The sequence below is a fragment of the Castor canadensis genome, chromosome 10, assembly GCF_047511655.1.
Source record: "Castor canadensis chromosome 10, mCasCan1.hap1v2, whole genome shotgun sequence".
Lineage (NCBI taxonomy): Eukaryota > Metazoa > Chordata > Mammalia > Rodentia > Castoridae > Castor > Castor canadensis.
This window is the reverse complement of record NC_133395.1, coordinates 87,841,028-87,861,497: the sequence shown is the minus strand read 5'-3', so window position 1 is coordinate 87,861,497 and position 20,470 is coordinate 87,841,028. Positions and strand designations below refer to the sequence as shown.

Here is a 20,470-nt window from a genome sequence, read left to right as displayed (position 1 = left end):
CCCTGTGCCGCTGCTGGGTCTTGTGCCCCTGCTTGGCCTCCTTCAGACCCGGCCCCGTGCTACGCGGCCACGTGCTACAGGATCGTGCCAGCAGAACTGGCCCTGGCTGAGCCCCGTACCCACCCTCCTGCCATCCCTGGCCCTGCTAGCAAATGGCAGAGATCCTCTGGCCTCCGAGCCCAGACAAAAATCCTGATGCAGTTGGCCGAGGGGCCGCAAACCAAGGCTTCGCTTGTTCCCGCTCAGGCCCCAGCCATACCCTCTTGTCCTTCGGCTGCTCGTGTGTGGGGTGGGGGAGAGGAGGGTGCGTCCCCGTGCGTGCGTGCGTGGTCTGGGTGTCTCTGCGTGGTGTGTGTGTGTGTGTGTGTGTGTGTTAGATGCCGTGCCTGGTGTAGGTGGGGAAGAGCAAGCCCTCACGCACAGAGCCCCATCACACACTGGGGCCGGGCCGAGGGGGTCAATCTGCTCGGCCTGATTGCGTTGGGCATACATTGCAGAAGGTGGGTTTTCCAAGGCGGAGCAGAGGGTCCCGGCACCTGAGGTTGTCCACGGGGAGAATGTCTGTTCCACGGGGGCAAGCGGTCCCTTCCGTCGTGCCCAAGCCCATGTGACCCCGAAGGCCAGGTGGCCCCGGTCCTTGAGCTGACTGAGGAGTGCTTTGAGACCCGGAGGGTGGCACAGGCGACTGGGCGCCAGCGGCGGCCCTCCCTCCCTTTGAGCGGGACGGGGAGCTGCCGCTGGCATCCGGAGCTCTGGCGGCCTGCGCCCTCTGTCCCTGTGACCGCAGGCTCTGCCGTGGGAGGCGGGATCCCACGTAGAGGTCGCGCGCTGGCTGCCCTGTCTTGGGTTGAGCGACGGAGCGCGACGTGGAGCAGCACCCGACTGAGGCTCCCTGCTTCTCTGTCCCCTGGCGTCTTGCCCTGGACCCAGTGCACCACCTTGTGGCGAGCCCAGGTGTGGCGCGTCCCGCTGTGGGGCCCGCTGGGGTGCAGGACCCACTTTCTCATGGCTTCCGCACGTCCCTCCCCGCCCGCCTGGAGGGCAGTTGGGGAGCGGTCCCCAACGTGGCCTGGGACCAAACTCGCTGGTGACCCGTGTCGCGGGCGCGCGCCCCAGGAGAGTGTGGGGAGGGGAGAGGATTCGGGGACGTAGCTGTGAGGATTCGGTGTGCGTGGGTCTGGCGGGTGGCCCGGACGGGGTCGGGGTCGTGGTCACGGTGGGTCGTTGTGGTGGTGGTGGTGGTGGTGGTGCTGGGGGTGGTGGTGGTGGTGGGGGGGGTGGTGGCGAAGTCCCCGAAGACAAAAGGAGCAGCGAGGGAGGGAGGAGCAAAAGCCTACAGCACCCGGTATTCCCAGGCGGTCTCCCATCCAAGTACTAACCAGGCCCGACCCTGCTTAGCTTCCGAGATCAGACGAGATCGGGCGCGTTCAGGGTGGTATGGCCGTAGACGCTAGCCGCCGCCTCCGGGAGCCCCAAGAGCCTGCCGAGGGCCCCGGCGTGCGTCTCCACGCTGCTCTCCTGGCACGGCTGGGAGTCCGGGTGGGGGCTGGCAGCCCGGGACCAGCGGCCAGAGGCCCCGCGCGCCTGCTCGGGCAGCCGGTCTCGCCCAGGTGGCCGCTGGGTGGCTTTCTTCCCGAGGTGTCCTGCTGCCAGGACGAGGGTCAAGTTTTCTCGGGGGAAAATTTCTCAGTGCTCTCGGGCGCTTGTTCTTCTGGGAATGTCCACTGCTGTGGCCAAGGCGGGGGACGCACAGCTCGGGCCAGGGCAAGCAGCCGCCCTCCTCCGTCGCCTCCTGGAGCCGTATCCTTGGGTGGGTGCGTGGCTCCCAGCGGAGGTCTCGGGGACCCTTCCGGTCCTCTTCGTCCGGAAAGCGCCACTGCCCCTCCAGCCCATCAGGAAAACGGCAGCCGCGCCCTTCGCCGACCCGCTCCGCCCTCCTCCACACTCAGGGCCTGGGGCTGCGGGGCTGAATCGTGAGGCTTTCCAGCCCAGGACTTCACCTCTGGCCCCTTTCACACCCGGGATCTTGGGAAGAAGAAACAAAACCAAACACAGCCAAATCCATCTCCTCCGACCCGGGGCCCCTCCACATCCCTTCCGATCCCGGGTTCCTGCCGGCCTCCCGGGGCGTTTCTCCCAGGCAGGCCTTCGCGGCCACTACACGGGGCTGAGCACTCGAGTCCTCGGGCGTCACGGGGCCCGCGGCCACGCCAAGCACGCACGACTCCCGGGTCTCGTCTGCTCCTGGGTGCCCTGGGCCTCTTCCCTGTGCCGCTGCTGGGTCTTGTGCCCCTGCTTGGCCTCCTTCAGACCCGGCCCCGTGCTACGCGGCCACGTGCTACAGGATCGTGCCAGCAGAACTGGCCCTGGCTGAGCCCCGTACCCACCCTCCTGCCATCCCTGGCCCTGCTAGCAAATGGCAGAGATCCTCTGGCCTCCGAGCCCAGACAAAAATCCTGATGCAGTTGGCCGAGGGGCCGCAAACCAAGGCTTCGCTTGTTCCCGCTCAGGCCCCAGCCATACCCTCTTGTCCTTCGGCTGCTCGTGTGTGGGGTGGGGGAGAGGAGGGTGCGTCCCCGTGCGTGCGTGCGTGGTCTGGGTGTCTCTGCGTGGTGTGTGTGTGTGTGTGTGTGTGTGTGTTAGATGCCGTGCCTGGTGTAGGTGGGGAAGAGCAAGCCCTCACGCACAGAGCCCCATCACACACTGGGGCCGGGCCGAGGGGGTCAATCTGCTCGGCCTGATTGCGTTGGGCATACATTGCAGAAGGTGGGTTTTCCAAGGCGGAGCAGAGGGTCCCGGCACCTGAGGTTGTCCACGGGGAGAATGTCTGTTCCACGGGGGCAAGCGGTCCCTTCCGTCGTGCCCAAGCCCATGTGACCCCGAAGGCCAGGTGGCCCCGGTCCTTGAGCTGACTGAGGAGTGCTTTGAGACCCGGAGGGTGGCACAGGCGACTGGGCGCCAGCGGCGGCCCTCCCTCCCTTTGAGCGGGACGGGGAGCTGCCGCTGGCATCCGGAGCTCTGGCGGCCTGCGCCCTCTGTCCCTGTGACCGCAGGCTCTGCCGTGGGAGGCGGGATCCCACGTAGAGGTCGCGCGCTGGCTGCCCTGTCTTGGGTTGAGCGACGGAGCGCGACGTGGAGCAGCACCCGACTGAGGCTCCCTGCTTCTCTGTCCCCTGGCGTCTTGCCCTGGACCCAGTGCACCACCTTGTGGCGAGCCCAGGTGTGGCGCGTCCCGCTGTGGGGCCCGCTGGGGTGCAGGACCCACTTTCTCATGGCTTCCGCACGTCCCTCCCCGCCCGCCTGGAGGGCAGTTGGGGAGCGGTCCCCAACGTGGCCTGGGACCAACCTCGCTGGTGACCCGTGTCGCGGGCGCGCGCCCCAGGAGAGTGTGGGGAGGGGAGAGGATTCGGGGACGTAGCTGTGAGGATTCGGTGTGCGTGGGTCTGGCGGGTGGCCCGGACGGGGTCGGGGTCGTGGTCACGGTGGGTCGTTGTGGTGGTGGTGGTGGTGGTGCTGGGGGTGGTGGTGGTGGTGGGGGGGTGGTGGCGAAGTCCCCGAAGACAAAAGGAGCAGCGAGGGAGGGAGGAGCAAAAGCCTACAGCACCTGGTATTCCCAGGCGGTCTCCCATCCAAGTACTAACCAGGCCCGACCCTGCTTAGCTTCCGAGATCAGACGAGATCGGGCGCGTTCAGGGTGGTATGGCCGTAGACGCTAGCCGCCGCTTCCGGGAGCCCCAAGAGCCTGCCGAGGGCCCCGGCGTGCGTCTCCACGCTGCTCTCCTGGCACGGCTGGGAGTCCGGGTGGGGGCTGGCAGCCCGGGGCCAGCGGCCAGAGGCCCCGCGCGCCTGCTCGGGCAGCCGGTCTCGCCCAGGTGGCCGCTGGGTGGCTTTCTTCCCGAGGTGTCCTGCTGCCAGGACGAGGGTCAAGTTTTCTTGGGGGAAAATTTCTCAGTGCTCTCGGGCGCTTGTTCTTCTGGGAATGTCCACTGCTGTGGCCAAGGCGGGGGACGCACAGCTCGGGCCAGGGCAAGCAGCCGCCCTCCTCCGTCGCCTCCTGGAGCCGTATCCTTGGGTGGGTGCGTGGCTCCCAGCGGAGGTCTCGGGGACCCTTCCGGTCCTCTTCGTCCGGAAAGCACCACTGCCCCTCCAGCCCATCAGGAAAACGGCAGCCGCGCCCTTCGCCGACCCGCTCCGCCCTCCTCCACACTCAGGGCCTGGGGCTGCGGGGCTGAATCGTGAGGCTTTCCAGCCCAGGACTTCACCTCTGGCCCCTTTCACACCCGGGATCTTGGGAAGAAGAAACAAAACCAAACACAGCCAAAGCCATCTCCTCCGACCCGGGGCCCCTCCACATCCCTTCCGATCCCGGGTTCCTGCCGGCCTCCCGGGGCGTTTCTCCCAGGCAGGCCTTCGCGGCCACTACACGGGGCTGAGCACTCGAGTCCTCGGGCGTCACGGGGCCCGCGGCCACGCCAAGCACGCACGACTCCCGGGTCTCGTCTGCTCCTGGGTGCCCTGGGCCTCTTCCCTGTGCCGCTGCTGGGTCTTGTGCCCCTGCTTGGCCTCCTTCAGACCCGGCCCCGTGCTACGCGGCCACGTGCTACAGGATCGTGCCAGCAGAACTGGCCCTGGCTGAGCCCCGTACCCACCCTCCTGCCATCCCTGGCCCTGCTAGCAAATGGCAGAGATCCTCTGGCCTCCGAGCCCAGACAAAAATCCTGATGCAGTTGGCCGAGGGGCCGCAAACCAAGGCTTCGCTTGTTCCCGCTCAGGCCCCAGCCATACCCTCTTGTCCTTCGGCTGCTCGTGTGTGGGGTGGGGGAGAGGAGGGTGCATCCCCGTGCGTGCGTGCGTGGTCTGGGTGTCTCTGCGTGGTGTGTGTGTGTGTGTGTGTGTGTGTTAGATGCCGTGCCTGGTGTAGGTGGGGAAGAGCAAGCCCTCACGCACAGAGCCCCATCACACACTGGGGCCGGGCCGAGGGGGTCAATCTGCTCGGCCTGATTGCGTTGGGCATACATTGCAGAAGGTGGGTTTTCCAAGGCGGAGCAGAGGGTCCCGGCACCTGAGGTTGTCCACGGGGAGAATGTCTGTTCCACGGGGGCAAGCGGTCCCTTCCGTCGTGCCCAAGCCCATGTGACCCCGAAGGCCAGGTGGCCCCGGTCCTTGAGCTGACTGAGGAGTGCTTTGAGACCCGGAGGGTGGCACAGGCGACTGGGCGCCAGCGGCGGCCCTCCCTCCCTTTGAGCGGGACGGGGAGCTGCCGCTGGCATCCGGAGCTCTGGCGGCCTGCGCCCTCTGTCCCTGTGACCGCAGGCTCTGCCGTGGGAGGCGGGATCCCACGTAGAGGTCGCGCGCTGGCTGCCCTGTCTTGGGTTGAGCGACGGAGCGCGACGTGGAGCAGCACCCGACTGAGGCTCCCTGCTTCTCTGTCCCCTGGCGTCTTGCCCTGGACCCAGTGCACCACCTTGTGGCGAGTCCAGGTGTGGCGCGTCCCGCTGTGGGGCCCGCTGGGGTGCAGGACCCACTTTCTCATGGCTTCCGCACGTCCCTCCCCGCCCGCCTGGAGGGCAGTTGGGGAGCGGTCCCCAACGTGGCCTGGGACCAACCTCGCTGGTGACCCGTGTCGCGGGCGCGCGCCCCAGGAGAGTGTGGGGAGGGGAGAGGATTCGGGGACGTAGCTGTGAGGATTCGGTGTGCGTGGGTCTGGCGGGTGGCCCGGACGGGGTCGGGGTCGTGGTCACGGTGGGTCGTTGTGGTGGTGGTGGTGGTGGTGGTGCTGGGGGTGGTGGTGGTGGTGGGGGGGGTGGTGGCGAAGTCCCCGAAGACAAAAGGAGCAGCGAGGGAGGGAGGAGCAAAAGCCTACAGCACCCGGTGTTCCCAGGCGGTCTCCCATCCAAGTACTAACCAGGCCCGACCCTGCTTAGCTTCCGAGAACAGACGAGATCGGGCGCGTTCAGGGTGGTATGGCCGTAGACGCTAGCCGCCGCCTCCGGGAGCCCCAAGAGCCTGCCGAGGGCCCCGGCGTGCGTCTCCACGCTGCTCTCCTGGCACGGCTGGGAGTCCGGGTGGGGGCTGGCAGCCCGGGGCCAGCGGCCAGAGGCCCCGCGCGCCTGCTCGGGCAGCCGGTCTCGCCCAGGTGGCCGCTGGGTGGCTTTCTTCCCAAGGTGTCCTGCTGCCAGGACGAGGGTCAAGTTTTCTCGGGGGAAAATTTCTCAGTGCTCTCGGGCGCTTGTTCTTCTGGGAATGTCCACTGCTGTGGCCAAGGCGGGGGACGCACAGCTCGGGCCAGGGCAAGCAGCCGCCCTCCTCCGTCGCCTCCTGGAGCCGTATCCTTGGGTGGGTGCGTGGCTCCCAGCGGAGGTCTCGGGGACCCTTCCGGTCCTCTTCGTCCGGAAAGCGCCACTGCCCCTCCAGCCCATCAGGAAAACGGCAGCCGCGCCCTTCGCCGACCCACTCCGCCCTCCTCCACACTCAGGGCCTGGGGCTGCGGGGCTGAATCGTGAGGCTTTCCAGCCCAGGACTTCACCTCTGGCCCCTTTCACACCCGGGATCTTGGGAAGAAGAAACAAAACCAAACACAGCCAAAGCCATCTCCTCCGACCCGGGGCCCCTCCACATCCCTTCCGATCCCGGGTTCCTGCCGGCCTCCCGGGGCGTTTCTCCCAGGCAGGCCTTCGCGGCCACTACACGGGGCTGAGCACTCGAGTCCTCGGGCGTCACGGGGCCCGCGGCCACGCCAAGCACGCACGACTCCCGGGTCTCGTCTGCTCCTGGGTGCCCTGGGCCTCTTCCCTGTGCCGCTGCTGGGTCTTGTGCCCCTGCTTGGCCTCCTTCAGACCCGGCCCCGTGCTACGCGGCCACGTGCTACAGGATCGTGCCAGCAGAACTGGCCCTGGCTGAGCCCCGTACCCACCCTCCTGCCATCCCTGGCCCTGCTAGCAAATGGCAGAGATCCTCTGGCCTCCGAGCCCAGACAAAAATCCTGATGCAGTTGGCCGAGGGGCCGCAAACCAAGGCTTCGCTTGTTCCCGCTCAGGCCCCAGCCATACCCTCTTGTCCTTCGGCTGCTCGTGTGTGGGGTGGGGGAGAGGAGGGTGCGTCCCCGTGCGTGCGTGCGTGGTCTGGGTGTCTCTGCGTGGTGTGTGTGTGTGTGTGTGTGTGTGTTAGATGCCGTGCCTGGTGTAGGTGGGGAAGAGCAAGCCCTCACGCACAGAGCCCCATCACACACTGGGGCCGGGCCGAGGGGGTCAATCTGCTCGGCCTGATTGCGTTGGGCATACATTGCAGAAGGTGGGTTTTCCAAGGCGGAGCAGAGGGTCCCGGCACCTGAGGTTGTCCACGGGGAGAATGTCTGTTCCACGGGGGCAAGCGGTCCCTTCCGTCGTGCCCAAGCCCATGTGACCCCGAAGGCCAGGTGGCCCCGGTCCTTGAGCTGACTGAGGAGTGCTTTGAGACCCGGAGGGTGGCACAGGCGACTGGGCGCCAGCGGCGGCCCTCCCTCCCTTTGAGCGGGACGGGGAGCTGCCGCTGGCATCCGGAGCTCTGGCGGCCTGCGCCCTCTGTCCCTGTGACCGCAGGCTCTGCCGTGGGAGGCGGGATCCCACGTAGAGGTCGCGCGCTGGCTGCCCTGTCTTGGGTTGAGCGACGGAGCGCGACGTGGAGCAGCACCCGACTGAGGCTCCCTGCTTCTCTGTCCCCTGGCGTCTTGCCCTGGACCCAGTGCACCACCTTGTGGCGAGCCCAGGTGTGGCGCGTCCCGCTGTGGGGCCCGCTGGGGTGCAGGACCCACTTTCTCATGGCTTCCGCACGTCCCTCCCCGCCCGCCTGGAGGGCAGTTGGGGAGCGGTCCCCAACGTGGCCTGGGACCAACCTCGCTGGTGACCCGTGTCGCGGGCACGCGCCCCAGGAGAGTGTGGGGAGGGGAGAGGATTCGGGGACGTAGCTGTGAGGATTCGGTGTGCGTGGGTCTGGCGGGTGGCCCGGACGGGGTCGGGGTCGTGGTCACGGTGGGTCGTTGTGGTGGTGGTGGTGGTGGTGCTGGGGGTGGTGGTGGTGGTGGGGGGGTGGTGGCGAAGTCCCCGAAGACAAAAGGACCAGCGAGGGAGGGAGGAGCAAAAGCCTACAGCACCTGGTATTCCCAGGCGGTCTCCCATCCAAGTACTAACCAGGCCCGACCCTGCTTAGCTTCCGAGATCAGACGAGATCGGGCGCGTTCAGGGTGGTATGGCCGTAGACGCTAGCCGCCGCCTCCGGGAGCCCCAAGAGCCTGCCGAGGGCCCCGGCGTGCGTCTCCACGCTGCTCTCCTGGCACGGCTGGGAGTCCGGGTGGGGGCTGGCAGCCCGGGGCCAGCGGCCAGAGGCCCCGCGCGCCTGCTCGGGCAGCCGGTCTCGCCCAGGTGGCCGCTGGGTGGCTTTCTTCCCGAGGTGTCCTGCTGCCAGGACGAGGGTCAAGTTTTCTCGGGGGAAAATTTCTCAGTGCTCTCGGGCGCTTGTTCTTCTGGGAATGTCCACTGCTGTGGCCAAGGCGGGGGACGCACAGCTCGGGCCAGGGCAAGCAGCCGCCCTCCTCCGTCGCCTCCTGGAGCCGTATCCTTGGGTGGGTGCGTGGCTCCCAGCGGAGGTCTCGGGGACCCTTCCGGTCCTCTTCGTCCGGAAAGCGCCACTGCCCCTCCAGCCCATCAGGAAAACGGCAGCCGCGCCCTTCGCCGACCCGCTCCGCCCTCCTCCACACTCAGGGCCTGGGGCTGCGGGGCTGAATCGTGAGGCTTTCCAGCCCAGGACTTCACCTCTGGCCCCTTTCACACCCGGGATCTTGGGAAGAAGAAACAAAACCAAACACAGCCAAAGCCATCTCCTCCGACCCGGGGCCCCTCCACATCCCTTCCGATCCCGGGTTCCTGCCGGCCTCCCGGGGCGTTTCTCCCAGGCAGGCCTTCGCGGCCACTACACGGGGCTGAGCACTCGAGTCCTCGGGCGTCACGGGGCCCGCGGCCACGCCAAGCACGCACGACTCCCGGGTCTCGTCTGCTCCTGGGTGCCCTGGGCCTCTTCCCTGTGCCGCTGCTGGGTCTTGTGCCCCTGCTTGGCCTCCTTCAGACCCGGCCCCGTGCTACGCGGCCACGTGCTACAGGATCGTGCCAGCAGAACTGGCCCTGGCTGAGCCCCGTACCCACCCTCCTGCCATCCCTGGCCCTGCTAGCAAATGGCAGAGATCCTCTGGCCTCCGAGCCCAGACAAAAATCCTGATGCAGTTGGCCGAGGGGCCGCAAACCAAGGCTTCGCTTGTTCCCGCTCAGGCCCCAGCCATACCCTCTTGTCCTTCGGCTGCTCGTGTGTGGGGTGGGGGAGAGGAGGGTGCGTCCCCGTGCGTGCGTGCGTGGTCTGGGTGTCTCTGCGTGGTGTGTGTGTGTGTGTGTGTGTGTGTTAGATGCCGTGCCTGGTGTAGGTGGGGAAGAGCAAGCCCTCACGCACAGAGCCCCATCACACACTGGGGCCGGGCCGAGGGGGTCAATCTGCTCGGCCTGATTGCGTTGGGCATACATTGCAGAAGGTGGGTTTTCCAAGGCGGAGCAGAGGGTCCCGGCACCTGAGGTTGTCCACGGGGAGAATGTCTGTTCCACGGGGGCAAGCGGTCCCTTCCGTCGTGCCCAAGCCCATGTGACCCCGAAGGCCAGGTGGCCCCGGTCCTTGAGCTGACTGAGGAGTGCTTTGAGACCCGGAGGGTGGCACAGGCGACTGGGCGCCAGCGGCGGCCCTCCCTCCCTTTGAGCGGGACGGGGAGCTGCCGCTGGCATCCGGAGCTCTGGCGGCCTGCGCCCTCTGTCCCTGTGACCGCAGGCTCTGCCGTGGGAGGCGGGATCCCACGTAGAGGTCGCGCGCTGGCTGCCCTGTCTTGGGTTGAGCGACGGAGCGCGACGTGGAGCAGCACCCGACTGAGGCTCCCTGCTTCTCTGTCCCCTGGCGTCTTGCCCTGGACCCAGTGCACCACCTTGTGGCGAGCCCAGGTGTGGCGCGTCCCGCTGTGGGGCCCGCTGGGGTGCAGGACCCACTTTCTCATGGCTTCCGCACGTCCCTCCCCGCCCGCCTGGAGGGCAGTTGGGGAGCGGTCCCCAACGTGGCCTGGGACCAACCTCGCTGGTGACCCGTGTCGCGGGCGCGCGCCCCAGGAGAGTGTGGGGAGGGGAGAGGATTCGGGGACGTAGCTGTGAGGATTCGGTGTGCGTGGGTCTGGCGGGTGGCCCGGACGGGGTCGGGGTCGTGGTCACGGTGGGTCGTTGTGGTGGTGGTGGTGGTGGTGCTGGGGGTGGTGGTGGTTGTGGGGGGGTGGTGGCGAAGTCCCCGAAGACAAAAGGACCAGCGAGGGAGGGAGGAGCAAAAGCCTACAGCACCTGGTATTCCCAGGCGGTCTCCCATCCAAGTACTAACCAGGCCCGACCCTGCTTAGCTTCCGAGATCAGACGAGATCGGGCGCGTTCAGGGTGGTATGGCCGTAGACGCTAGCCGCCGCCTCCGGGAGCCCCAAGAGCCTGCCGAGGGCCCCGGCGTGCGTCTCCACGCTGCTCTCCTGGCACGGCTGGGAGTCCGGGTGGGGGCTGGCAGCCCGGGGCCAGCGGCCAGAGGCCCCGCGCGCCTGCTCGGGCAGCCGGTCTCGCCCAGGTGGCCGCTGGGTGGCTTTCTTCCCGAGGTGTCCTGCTGCCAGGACGAGGGTCAAGTTTTCTCGGGGGAAAATTTCTCAGTGCTCTCGGGCGCTTGTTCTTCTGGGAATGTCCACTGCTGTGGCCAATGTGGGGGACGCACAACTCGGGCCAGGGCAAGCAGCCGCCCTCCTCCGTCGCCTCCTGGAGCCGTATCCTTGGGTGGGTGCGTGGCTCCCAGCGGAGGTCTCGGGGACCCTTCCGGTCCTCTTCGTCCGGAAAGCGCCACTGCCCCTCCAGCCCATCAGGAAAACGGCAGCCGCGCCCTTCGCCGACCCGCTCCGCCCTCCTCCACACTCAGGGCCTGGGGCTGCGGGGCTGAATCGTGAGGCTTTCCAGCCCAGGACTTCACCTCTGGACCCTTTCACACCCGGGATCTTGGGAAGAAGAAACAAAACCAAACACAGCCAAAGCCATCTCCTCCGACCCGGGGCCCCTCCACATCCCTTCCGATCCCGGGTTCCTGCCGGCCTCCCGGGGCGTTTCTCCCAGGCAGGCCTTCGCGGCCACTACACGGGGCTGAGCACTCGAGTCCTCGGGCGTCACGGGGCCCGCGGCCACGCCAAGCACGCACGACTCCCGGGTCTCGTCTGCTCCTGGGTGCCCTGGGCCTCTTCCCTGTGCCGCTGCTGGGTCTTGTGCCCCTGCTTGGCCTCCTTCAGACCCGGCCCCGTGCTACGCGGCCACGTGCTACAGGATCGTGCCAGCAGAACTGGCCCTGGCTGAGCCCCGTACCCACCCTCCTGCCATCCCTGGCCCTGCTAGCAAATGGCAGAGATCCTCTGGCCTCCGAGCCCAGACAAAAATCCTGATGCAGTTGGCCGAGGGGCCGCAAACCAAGGCTTCGCTTGTTCCCGCTCAGGCCCCAGCCATACCCTCTTGTCCTTCGGCTGCTCGTGTGTGGGGTGGGGGAGAGGAGGGTGCGTCCCCGTGCGTGCGTGCGTGGTCTGGGTGTCTCTGCGTGGTGTGTGTGTGTGTGTGTGTGTGTGTTAGATGCCGTGCCTGGTGTAGGTGGGGAAGAGCAAGCCCTCACGCACAGAGCCCCATCACACACTGGGGCCGGGCCGAGGGGGTCAATCTGCTCGGCCTGATTGCGTTGGGCATACATTGCAGAAGGTGGGTTTTCCAAGGCGGAGCAGAGGGTCCCGGCACCTGAGGTTGTCCACGGGGAGAATGTCTGTTCCACGGGGGCAAGCGGTCCCTTCCGTCGTGCCCAAGCCCATGTGACCCCGAAGGCCAGGTGGCCCCGGTCCTTGAGCTGACTGAGGAGTGCTTTGAGACCCGGAGGGTGGCACAGGCGACTGGGCGCCAGCGGCGGCCCTCCCTCCCTTTGAGCGGGACGGGGAGCTGCCGCTGGCATCCGGAGCTCTGGCGGCCTGCGCCCTCTGTCCCTGTGACCGCAGGCTCTGCCGTGGGAGGCGGGATCCCACGTAGAGGTCGCGCGCTGGCTGCCCTGTCTTGGGTTGAGCGACGGAGCGCGACGTGGAGCAGCACCCGACTGAGGCTCCCTGCTTCTCTGTCCCCTGGCGTCTTGCCCTGGACCCAGTGCACCACCTTGTGGCGAGCCCAGGTGTGGCGCGTCCCGCTGTGGGGCCCGCTGGGGTGCAGGACCCACTTTCTCATGGCTTCCGCACGTCCCTCCCCGCCCGCCTGGAGGGCAGTTGGGGAGCGGTCCCCAACGTGGCCTGGGACCAACCTCGCTGGTGACCCGTGTCGCGGGCGCGCGCCCCAGGAGAGTGTGGGGAGGGGAGAGGATTCGGGGACGTAGCTGTGAGGATTCGGTGTGCGTGGGTCTGGCGGGTGGCCCGGACGGGGTCGGGGTCGTGGTCACGGTGGGTCGTTGTGGTGGTGGTGGTGGTGGTGGTGCTGGGGGTGGTGGTGGTGGTGGGGGGGGTGGTGGCGAAGTCCCCGAAGACAAAAGGAGCAGCGAGGGAGGGAGGAGCAAAAGCCTACAGCACCCGGTATTCCCAGGCGGTCTCCCATCCAAGTACTAACCAGGCCCGACCCTGCTTAGCTTCCGAGATCAGACGAGATCGGGCGCGTTCAGGGTGGTATGGCCGTAGACGCTAGCCGCCGCCTCCGGGAGCCCCAAGAGCCTGCCGAGGGCCCCGGCGTGCGTCTCCACGCTGCTCTCCTGGCACGGCTGGGAGTCCGGGTGGGGGCTGGCAGCCCGGGGCCAGCGGCCAGAGGCCCCGCGCGCCTGCTCGGGCAGCCGGTCTCGCCCAGGTGGCCGCTGGGTGGCTTTCTTCCCGAGGTGTCCTGCTGCCAGGACGAGGGTCAAGTTTTCTCGGGGGAAAATTTCTCAGTGCTCTCGGGCGCTTGTTCTTCTGGGAATGTCCACTGCTGTGGCCAAGGCGGGGGACGCACAGCTCGGGCCAGGGCAAGCAGCCGCCCTCCTCCGTCGCCTCCTGGAGCCGTATCCTTGGGTGGGTGCGTGGCTCCCAGCGGAGGTCTCGGGGACCCTTCCGGTCCTCTTCGTCCGGAAAGCGCCACTGCCCCTCCAGCCCATCAGGAAAACGGCAGCCGCGCCCTTCGCCGACCCGCTCCGCCCTCCTCCACACTCAGGGCCTGGGGCTGCGGGGCTGAATCGTGAGGCTTTCCAGCCCAGGACTTCACCTCTGGCCCCTTTCACACCCGGGATCTTGGGAAGAAGAAACAAAACCAAACACAGCCAAAGCCATCTCCTCCGACCCGGGGCCCCTCCACATCCCTTCCGATCCCGGGTTCCTGCCGGCCTCCCGGGGCGTTTCTCCCAGGCAGGCCTTCGCGGCCACTACACGGGGCTGAGCACTCGAGTCCTCGGGCGTCACGGGGCCCGCGGCCACGCCAAGCACGCACGACTCCCGGGTCTCGTCTGCTCCTGGGTGCCCTGGGCCTCTTCCCTGTGCCGCTGCTGGGTCTTGTGCCCCTGCTTGGCCTCCTTCAGACCCGGCCCCGTGCTACGCGGCCACGTGCTACAGGATCGTGCCAGCAGAACTGGCCCTGGCTGAGCCCCGTACCCACCCTCCTGCCATCCCTGGCCCTGCTAGCAAATGGCAGAGATCCTCTGGCCTCCGAGCCCAGACAAAAATCCTGATGCAGTTGGCCGAGGGGCCGCAAACCAAGGCTTCGCTTGTTCCCGCTCAGGCCCCAGCCATACCCTCTTGTCCTTCGGCTGCTCGTGTGTGGGGTGGGGGAGAGGAGGGTGCGTCCCCGTGCGTGCGTGCGTGGTCTGGGTGTCTCTGCGTGGTGTGTGTGTGTGTGTGTGTGTGTGTTAGATGCCGTGCCTGGTGTAGGTGGGGAAGAGCAAGCCCTCACGCACAGAGCCCCATCACACACTGGGGCCGGGCCGAGGGGGTCAATCTGCTCGGCCTGATTGCGTTGGGCATACATTGCAGAAGGTGGGTTTTCCAAGGCGGAGCAGAGGGTCCCGGCACCTGAGGTTGTCCACGGGGAGAATGTCTGTTGCACGGGGGCAAGCGGTCCCTTCCGTCGTGCCCAAGCCCATGTGACCCCGAAGGCCAGGTGGCCCCGGTCCTTGAGCTGACTGAGGAGTGCTTTGAGACCCGGAGGGTGGCACAGGCGACTGGGCGCCAGCGGCGGCCCTCCCTCCCTTTGAGCGGGACGGGGAGCTGCCGCTGGCATCCGGAGCTCTGGCGGCCTGCGCCCTCTGTCCCTGTGACCGCAGGCTCTGCCGTGGGAGGCGGGATCCCACGTAGAGGTCGCGCGCTGGCTGCCCTGTCTTGGGTTGAGCGACGGAGCGCGACGTGGAGCAGCACCCGACTGAGGCTCCCTGCTTCTCTGTCCCCTGGCGTCTTGCCCTGGACCCAGTGCACCACCTTGTGGCGAGCCCAGGTGTGGCGCGTCCCGCTGTGGGGCCCGCTGGGGTGCAGGACCCACTTTCTCATGGCTTCCGCACGTCCCTCCCCGCCCGCCTGGAGGGCAGTTGGGGAGCGGTCCCCAACGTGGCCTGGGACCAACCTCGCTGGTGACCCGTGTCGCGGGCGCGCGCCCCAGGAGAGTGTGGGGAGGGGAGAGGATTCGGGGACGTAGCTGTGAGGATTCGGTGTGCGTGGGTCTGGCGGGTGGCCCGGACGGGGTCGGGGTCGTGGTCACGGTGGGTCGTTGTGGTGGTGGTGGTGGTGGTGGTGCTGGGGGTGGTGGTGGTGGTGGGGGGGGTGGTGGCGAAGTCCCCGAAGACAAAAGGAGCAGCGAGGGAGGGAGGAGCAAAAGCCTACAGCACCCGGTATTCCCAGGCGGTCTCCCATCCAAGTACTAACCAGGCCCGACCCTGCTTAGCTTCCGAGATCAGACGAGATCGGGCGCGTTCAGGGTGGTATGGCCGTAGACGCTAGCCGCCGCCTCCGGGAGCCCCAAGAGCCTGCCGAGGGCCCCGGCGTGCGTCTCCACGCTGCTCTCCTGGCACGGCTGGGAGTCCGGGTGGGGGCTGGCAGCCCGGGGCCAGCGGCCAGAGGCCCCGCGCGCCTGCTCGGGCAGCCGGTCTCGCCCAGGTGGCCGCTGGGTGGCTTTCTTCCCGAGGTGTCCTGCTGCCAGGACGAGGGTCAAGTTTTCTCGGGGGAAAATTTCTCAGTGCTCTCGGGCGCTTGTTCTTCTGGGAATGTCCACTGCTGTGGCCAAGGCGGGGGACGCACAGCTCGGGCCAGGGCAAGCAGCCGCCCTCCTCCGTCGCCTCCTGGAGCCGTATCCTTGGGTGGGTGCGTGGCTCCCAGCGGAGGTCTCGGGGACCCTTCCGGTCCTCTTCGTCCGGAAAGCGCCACTGCCCCTCCAGCCCATCAGGAAAACGGCAGCCGCGCCCTTCGCCGACCCGCTCCGCCCTCCTCCACACTCAGGGCCTGGGGCTGCGGGGCTGAATCGTGAGGCTTTCCAGCCCAGGACTTCACCTCTGGCCCCTTTCACACCCGGGATCTTGGGAAGAAGAAACAAAACCAAACACAGCCAAAGCCATCTCCTCCGACCCGGGGCCCCTCCACATCCCTTCCGATCCCGGGTTCCTGCCGGCCTCCCGGGGCGTTTCTCCCAGGCAGGCCTTCGCGGCCACTACACGGGGCTGAGCACTCGAGTCCTCGGGCGTCACGGGGCCCGCGGCCACGCCAAGCACGCACGACTCCCGGGTCTCGTCTGCTCCTGGGTGCCCTGGGCCTCTTCCCTGTGCCGCTGCTGGGTCTTGTGCCCCTGCTTGGCCTCCTTCAGACCCGGCCCCGTGCTACGCGGCCACGTGCTACAGGATCGTGCCAGCAGAACTGGCCCTGGCTGAGCCCCGTACCCACCCTCCTGCCATCCCTGGCCCTGCTAGCAAATGGCAGAGATCCTCTGGCCTCCGAGCCCAGACAAAAATCCTGATGCAGTTGGCCGAGGGGCCGCAAACCAAGGCTTCGCTTGTTCCCGCTCAGGCCCCAGCCATACCCTCTTGTCCTTCGGCTGCTCGTGTGTGGGGTGGGGGAGAGGAGGGTGCGTCCCCGTGCGTGCGTGCGTGGTCTGGGTGTCTCTGCGTGGTGTGTGTGTGTGTGTGTGTGTGTGTTAGATGCCGTGCCTGGTGTAGGTGGGGAAGAGCAAGCCCTCACGCACAGAGCCCCATCACACACTGGGGCCGGGCCGAGGGGGTCAATCTGCTCGGCCTGATTGCGTTGGGCATACATTGCAGAAGGTGGGTTTTCCAAGGCGGAGCAGAGGGTCCCGGCACCTGAGGTTGTCCACGGGGAGAATGTCTGTTGCACGGGGGCAAGCGGTCCCTTCCGTCGTGCCCAAGCCCATGTGACCCCGAAGGCCAGGTGGCCCCGGTCCTTGAGCTGACTGAGGAGTGCTTTGAGACCCGGAGGGTGGCACAGGCGACTGGGCGCCAGCGGCGGCCCTCCCTCCCTTTGAGCGGGACGGGGAGCTGCCGCTGGCATCCGGAGCTCTGGCGGCCTGCGCCCTCTGTCCCTGTGACCGCAGGCTCTGCCGTGGGAGGCGGGATCCCACGTAGAGGTCGCGCGCTGGCTGCCCTGTCTTGGGTTGAGCGACGGAGCGCGACGTGGAGCAGCACCCGACTGAGGCTCCCTGCTTCTCTGTCCCCTGGCGTCTTGCCCTGGACCCAGTGCACCACCTTGTGGCGAGCCCAGGTGTGGCGCGTCCCGCTGTGGGGCCCGCTGGGGTGCAGGACCCACTTTCTCATGGCTTCCGCACGTCCCTCCCCGCCCGCCTGGAGGGCAGTTGGGGAGCGGTCCCCAACGTGGCCTGGGACCAACCTCGCTGGTGACCCGTGTCGCGGGCGCGCGCCCCAGGAGAGTGTGGGGAGGGGAGAGGATTCGGGGACGTAGCTGTGAGGATTCGGTGTGCGTGGGTCTGGCGGGTGGCCCGGACGGGGTCGGGGTCGTGGTCACGGTGGGTCGTTGTGGTGGTGGTGGTGGTGGTGGTGCTGGGGGTGGTGGTGGTGGTGGGGGGGGTGGTGGCGAAGTCCCCGAAGACAAAAGGAGCAGCGAGGGAGGGAGGAGCAAAAGCCTACAGCACCCGGTATTCCCAGGCGGTCTCCCATCCAAGTACTAACCAGGCCCGACCCTGCTTAGCTTCCGAGATCAGACGAGATCGGGCGCGTTCAGGGTGGTATGGCCGTAGACGCTAGCCGCCGCCTCCGGGAGCCCCAAGAGCCTGCCGAGGGCCCCGGCGTGCGTCTCCACGCTGCTCTCCTGGCACGGCTGGGAGTCCGGGTGGGGGCTGGCAGCCCGGGGCCAGCGGCCAGAGGCCCCGCGCGCCTGCTCGGGCAGCCGGTCTCGCCCAGGTGGCCGCTGGGTGGCTTTCTTCCCGAGGTGTCCTGCTGCCAGGACGAGGGTCAAGTTTTCTCGGGGGAAAATTTCTCAGTGCTCTCGGGCGCTTGTTCTTCTGGGAATGTCCACTGCTGTGGCCAAGGCGGGGGACGCACAGCTCGGGCCAGGGCAAGCAGCCGCCCTCCTCCGTCGCCTCCTGGAGCCGTATCCTTGGGTGGGTGCGTGGCTCCCAGCGGAGGTCTCGGGGACCCTTCCGGTCCTCTTCGTCCGGAAAGCGCCACTGCCCCTCCAGCCCATCAGGAAAACGGCAGCCGCGCCCTTCGCCGACCCGCTCCGCCCTCCTCCACACTCAGGGCCTGGGGCTGCGGGGCTGAATCGTGAGGCTTTCCAGCCCAGGACTTCACCTCTGGCCCCTTTCACACCCGGGATCTTGGGAAGAAGAAACAAAACCAAACACAGCCAAAGCCATCTCCTCCGACCCGGGGCCCCTCCACATCCCTTCCGATCCCGGGTTCCTGCCGGCCTCCCGGGGCGTTTCTCCCAGGCAGGCCTTCGCGGCCACTACACGGGGCTGAGCACTCGAGTCCTCGGGCGTCACGGGGCCCGCGGCCACGCCAAGCACGCACGACTCCCGGGTCTCGTCTGCTCCTGGGTGCCCTGGGCCTCTTCCCTGTGCCGCTGCTGGGTCTTGTGCCCCTGCTTGGCCTCCTTCAGACCCGGCCCCGTGCTACGCGGCCACGTGCTACAGGATCGTGCCAGCAGAACTGGCCCTGGCTGAGCCCCGTACCCACCCTCCTGCCATCCCTGGCCCTGCTAGCAAATGGCAGAGATCCTCTGGCCTCCGAGCCCAGACAAAAATCCTGATGCAGTTGGCCGAGGGGCCGCAAACCAAGGCTTCGCTTGTTCCCGCTCAGGCCCCAGCCATACCCTCTTGTCCTTCGGCTGCTCGTGTGTGGGGTGGGGGAGAGGAGGGTGCGTCCCCGTGCGTGCGTGCGTGGTCTGGGTGTCTCTGCGTGGTGTGTGTGTGTGTGTGTGTGTGTGTTAGATGCCGTGCCTGGTGTAGGTGGGGAAGAGCAAGCCCTCACGCACAGAGCCCCATCACACACTGGGGCCGGGCCGAGGGGGTCAATCTGCTCGGCCTGATTGCGTTGGGCATACATTGCAGAAGGTGGGTTTTCCAAGGCGGAGCAGAGGGTCCCGGCACCTGAGGTTGTCCACGGGGAGAATGTCTGTTGCACGGGGGCAAGCGGTCCCTTCCGTCGTGCCCAAGCCCATGTGACCCCGAAGGCCAGGTGGCCCCGGTCCTTGAGCTGACTGAGGAGTGCTTTGAGACCCGGAGGGTGGCACAGGCGACTGGGCGCCAGCGGCGGCCCTCCCTCCCTTTGAGCGGGACGGGGAGCTGCCGCTGGCATCCGGAGCTCTGGCGGCCTGCGCCCTCTGTCCCTGTGACCGCAGGCTCTGCCGTGGGAGGCGGGATCCCACGTAGAGGTCGCGCGCTGGCTGCCCTGTCTTGGGTTGAGCGACGGAGCGCGACGTGGAGCAGCACCCGACTGAGGCTCCCTGCTTCTCTGTCCCCTGGCGTCTTGCCCTGGACCCAGTGCACCACCTTGTGGCGAGCCCAGGTGTGGCGCGTCCCGCTGTGGGGCCCGCTGGGGTGCAGGACCCACTTTCTCATGGCTTCCGCACGTCCCTCCCCGCCCGCCTGGAGGGCAGTTGGGGAGCGGTCCCCAACGTGGCCTGGGACCAACCTCGCTGGTGACCCGTGTCGCGGGCGCGCGCCCCAGGAGAGTGTGGGGAGGGGAGAGGATTCGGGGACGTAGCTGTGAGGATTCGGTGTGCGTGGGTCTGGCGGGTGGCCCGGACGGGGTCGGGGTCGTGGTCACGGTGGGTCGTTGTGGTGGTGGTGGTGGTGGTGGTGCTGGGGGTGGTGGTGGTGGGGGGGGGGTGGTGGCGAAGTCCCCGAAGACAAAAGGAGCAGCGAGGGAGGGAGGAGCAAAAGCCTACAGCACCCGGTATTCCCAGGCGGTCTCCCATCCAAGTACTAACCAGGCCCGACCCTGCTTAGCTTCCGAGATCAGACGAGATCGGGCGCGTTCAGGGTGGTATGGCCGTAGACGCTAGCCGCCGCCTCCGGGAGCCCCAAGAGCCTGCCGAGGGCCCCGGCGTGCGTCTCCACGCTGCTCTCCTGGCACGGCTGGGAGTCTGGGTGGGGGCTGGCAGCCCGGGGCCAGCGGCCAGAGGCCCCGCGCGCCTGCTCGGGCAGCCGGTCTCGCCCAGGTGGCCGCTGGGTGGCTTTCTTCCCGAGGTGTCCTGCTGCCAGGACGAGGGTCAAGTTTTCTCGGGGGAAAATTTCTCAGTGCTCTCGGGCGCTTGTTCTTCTGGGAATGTCCACTGCTGTGGCCAAGGCGGGGGACGCACAGCTCGGGCCAGGGCAAGCAGCCGCCCTCCTCCGTCGCCTCCTGGAGCCGTATCCTTGGGTGGGTGCGTGGCTCCCAGCGGAGGTCTCGGGGACCCTTCCGGTCCTCTTCGTCCGGAAAGCGCCACTGCCCCTCCAGCCCATCAGGAAAACGGCAGCCGCGCCCTTCGCCGACCCGCTCCGCCCTCCTCCACACTCAGGGCCTGGGGCTGCGGGGCTGAATCGTGAGGCTTTCCAGCCCAGGACTTCACCTCTGGCCCCTTTCACACCCGGGATCTTGGGAAGAAGAAACAAAACCAAACACAGCCAAAGCCATCTCCTCCGACCCGGGGCCCCTCCACATCCCTTCCGATCCCGGGTTCCTGCAGGCCTCCCGGGGCGTTTCTCCCAGGCAGGCCTTCGCGGCCACTACACGGGGCTGAGCACTCGAGTCCTCGGGCGTCACGGGGCCCGCGGCCACGCCAAGCACGCACGACTCCCGGGTCTCGTCTGCTCCTGGGTGCCCTGGGCCTCTTCCCTGTGCCGCTGCTGGGTCTTGTGCCCCTGCTTGGCCTCCTTCAGACCCGGCCCCGTGCTACGCGGCCACGTGCTACAGGATCGTGCCAGCAGAACTGGCCCTG

At 67.7% G+C, this 20,470-nt stretch overlaps 9 non-coding genes across 9 annotated transcripts; all 9 read right to left on the bottom strand.

Annotated features, from left to right (window-relative positions):
* Positions 1–1,330: 1,330 nt before the first annotated feature.
* Positions 1,331–1,449, bottom strand: LOC141411675 (5S ribosomal RNA). Its single transcript, XR_012436515.1, has one exon. It is a non-coding gene; the product is annotated as a 5S ribosomal RNA (ribosomal RNA).
* Positions 1,450–3,592: 2,143 nt separating this feature from the next.
* LOC141412782 (5S ribosomal RNA) lies at positions 3,593–3,711 on the bottom strand. The gene has a single exon (XR_012437624.1). It is a non-coding gene; the product is annotated as a 5S ribosomal RNA (ribosomal RNA).
* A 2,145-nt stretch (positions 3,712–5,856) lies between these two features.
* LOC141412718 (5S ribosomal RNA) lies at positions 5,857–5,975 on the bottom strand. The gene has a single exon (XR_012437560.1). It is a non-coding gene; the product is annotated as a 5S ribosomal RNA (ribosomal RNA).
* Positions 5,976–8,116: 2,141 nt separating this feature from the next.
* Positions 8,117–8,235, bottom strand: LOC141412670 (5S ribosomal RNA). The gene has a single exon (XR_012437512.1). It is a non-coding gene; the product is annotated as a 5S ribosomal RNA (ribosomal RNA).
* Positions 8,236–10,376: 2,141 nt separating this feature from the next.
* Positions 10,377–10,495, bottom strand: LOC141412558 (5S ribosomal RNA). Its single transcript, XR_012437400.1, has one exon. It is a non-coding gene; the product is annotated as a 5S ribosomal RNA (ribosomal RNA).
* A 2,145-nt stretch (positions 10,496–12,640) lies between these two features.
* Positions 12,641–12,759, bottom strand: LOC141411674 (5S ribosomal RNA). Its single transcript, XR_012436514.1, has one exon. It is a non-coding gene; the product is annotated as a 5S ribosomal RNA (ribosomal RNA).
* A 2,145-nt stretch (positions 12,760–14,904) lies between these two features.
* Positions 14,905–15,023, bottom strand: LOC141411673 (5S ribosomal RNA). The gene has a single exon (XR_012436513.1). It is a non-coding gene; the product is annotated as a 5S ribosomal RNA (ribosomal RNA).
* A 2,145-nt stretch (positions 15,024–17,168) lies between these two features.
* On the bottom strand, positions 17,169–17,287 carry LOC141411672 (5S ribosomal RNA). The gene has a single exon (XR_012436512.1). It is a non-coding gene; the product is annotated as a 5S ribosomal RNA (ribosomal RNA).
* Positions 17,288–19,431: 2,144 nt separating this feature from the next.
* LOC141411671 (5S ribosomal RNA) lies at positions 19,432–19,550 on the bottom strand. The gene has a single exon (XR_012436511.1). It is a non-coding gene; the product is annotated as a 5S ribosomal RNA (ribosomal RNA).
* Positions 19,551–20,470: the final 920 nt, after the last annotated feature.